The sequence below is a fragment of the Amphibalanus amphitrite genome, unplaced genomic scaffold (genome assembly GCF_019059575.1).
Source record: "Amphibalanus amphitrite isolate SeventyFive unplaced genomic scaffold, NRLGWU_Aamphi_draft 000133F_arrow, whole genome shotgun sequence".
Taxonomy (NCBI): Eukaryota; Metazoa; Arthropoda; class Thecostraca; order Balanomorpha; family Balanidae; genus Amphibalanus; species Amphibalanus amphitrite.
The window spans coordinates 918,414-921,156 of record NW_024881628.1 but is presented as its reverse complement, the minus strand read 5'-3'; the positions used below and the strand labels follow the sequence as shown (position 1 = coordinate 921,156).

The following is a 2,743-nucleotide window of genomic DNA, read 5'->3' as shown; positions in this document are numbered from 1 at the left end:
CGCTACCCCGTTTACGCGGTTAAAAACACCCTAGAAGACCTTTTCAACAAATAGTACATATCTGAGCAGTTGAAGGAGGTTTTTTACACCCATGGTATATCTACGAAAACACTCTTCATCTACTAAAAATATACTTCTACGATTCTATTAATACAACGATTTTACTTTTATAAACCATATTATAGGTATTAAAACACGTGCATATTAAAATAATACCGTTGACTAATCTTAATATTTCAGGATACATAACATCCGTAGCTTCCTGCAAATGTCCAAACAAAGTGCCTCAACGAATGCAAGACATGTTTATTCGCATTTTTGAAACACTGGTGTCGTAAGCCAAGTATAACGAAATCGAAAATCACTATTTACGGCTAAGTTAGCACTTTTGCATCTCGCGATGCACAAGCTCAAGGTTTGATTGTTTCGCAAAATAAGACATCCGCTAATAAACACAAAACAATTTGTCACCTATTGTAGGAGTTAGAACAGAACGCAGAACAAGTGGAACAGAACATGTGTCTTCGAATGCCTTAAACAAAGGGTACACCAAAAACTTAAGCAGCAGCAACGCGTGAAACACACTCAATGACGTGGAAACATCCAACACCCGATACATAATCAAATCAAATTCTACTGTCTCAGTGATCCCCTAACTCGCTAATCCAAAGTAATTTCCTGCGCATAATGACTCGCACTGCGGCACTGGTGTAGTCAACCTATACGAAACAGGAAATCACCATGGTGCTACTGCAAACAAAGATCTTGTTATCATGACAACGGCCTTTAAGAAGTGCAGCACAGCTTTTGAAAGTTTTCAGAAAATTCAGGTTTGCTTTTTCAACAGAAAAAAACTCTAACCAAGTGCGTCCGCATTATTGTCCCTTATGAGATTATTGTCCTGTATCAATCACTTCGACGCCGTCTCGTTGGAGTTCGCCACTGTTTGGCTGGCCGTGATCACAACAGCTCATAAGTCCACGAAGCTGTCCCACAGCTTTGGCTGACTCTGAAACAAGCCAGAAGACCCGCGCTCATTTAACGATCCTTCATGTAATGCCTATTTAGGTACTTTGATCAGTCATTCGATACTTGATTCGCAATTTACTTTCATATACCCTCCGGAAATAAAAACACGGTCTTGACAGGTATTAAGCCTATTCCGGGCGGGGGTATTCAGCTCATACTTGGTGACTTTTCCTAAATGTTAATTACGCAAATTTCAGCAAAAAATGCCGTTTCAGGTCAGGTCAGGTCACCAGAGCGGGTTTTTTGACCCCACCTCAGAAACGTTTGCAATCACGTCAGAGCTGGAGTTTTTCACGGATCGATTTCCTCTCTTCAGGTCATGATTACAGTACCAGTATGTGTAATTTTTATATATAAGAATTTGAATATCTGTGACCTGAGGTCAGGCCAGAGTCGTGATCTTTACATTACAAGTCTATGTGAAAATACTGAAATGCGTCCTGCTTTGAGTAAACGAGTCAAAACCATCGGATTCTTTCAGGATTATGACAGATTATCTGATCTGTAATGACTCAGATGCCATTTACTGACAGGGATACTGGGAAGGGTCATCCGAGGTCATGTGACGTCATCAATGGTTTTTAGCTAATAAATCACGATATGAATGGTGCTAAAGACTTGTAAATGTACCAAACTGTTTGCCTGCAGTTATGACGCGTTGATTGGTATCCAGCGACCATTGTGATCTTCTTTGGCCAAATTTTAAAGTTGACCTATTAAGGTCATGCAAGTGTAGCGTGTACTCAACGGGAAAGAAAGCAAGAACCTAGACCAAGATACAATAACGAGAATGAGATTTAGCGAAAACAAACAGACAGTCCCGAAACAGAGAACCAAGGGCCCTAACGCAGCGAGCCGGCCGCAGACCGCGTTCGCCCGACTCCGCGCTCCCGCTCATTCTACTCGCCGCCGCGCGGCGCACCCCGTCCGCCCGACCGCCCGGTCACGTGAGCAGTGGGCGGCCTCAGGCGGTAGCCGTTCACCGGTCGGCCGGCCGGTGGATCACCAGCCGGCCGCGCGCGACACTAACACTACACAAGTTGAAGTACCTGTTTCAAACATTTTATTTTTGATGACCTCTGGTGACCTCAATATTGACCGGACCTAAAAAATATATATATCAAAGTTGTGGGTCTTTCAACAAACTATCAAACGCCGTTTACCGTTTGTCGCTCCGATTAGTGGTTTTTGAGATCTGAAGGGGGTCGAAAAGGCCCCCGCCCGATTCCGAGCCTTCCAGAGCCCTCCCGGAGTAGGGTTATAACTTACCTTCGCGACAGGCGCACTCAGAAAAAGCTCCTGCAACCGGACGCATCGAAACAGTCTAGCCTCCTCCACGTTTCCGCCTCAGTCATCCTGTTACTGCTGTATCTGCAGTCTGCAGTCACGCCATTCCACTTCTATTCTCCACTTAATCTCCACGATATGCACCGCACAATTCGATAAACACCACTGATTCTTCATGATCTGAGCACTGCCAATACGCTCCACGCCTCAGCCGACCAGACTGAGAAAAATGGCGGCGAACGCGGACGCGCATTCGTCCTTTTGCGCATGCGCGAAAGGAAACCCCCGTAAGCTACTTAGAGAACACCTCCACGGATATTTTACACCTTTAAGAAGTAACGGGCGTCTGTTAGAAGTATTTACAAGGTAATTGTAGGTCTCAAGGTGCAAACGTACCGCTTTGATGTCGTTTTAATGCCTTCTTCGG

The 2,743-nt window shown here is 44.6% G+C and overlaps 1 long non-coding RNA gene across 1 annotated transcript; it reads right to left on the bottom strand.

The window, feature by feature from the left end:
* Nucleotides 1-286: 286 nt before the first annotated feature.
* Nucleotides 287-2,439, bottom strand: LOC122382120. Its single transcript, XR_006256628.1, has 2 exons — nucleotides 2,299-2,439; nucleotides 287-1,009 (listed from the first exon to the last, which is right to left on the bottom strand). It is a non-coding gene; the product is annotated as an uncharacterized LOC122382120 (long non-coding RNA).
* Nucleotides 2,440-2,743: the final 304 nt, after the last annotated feature.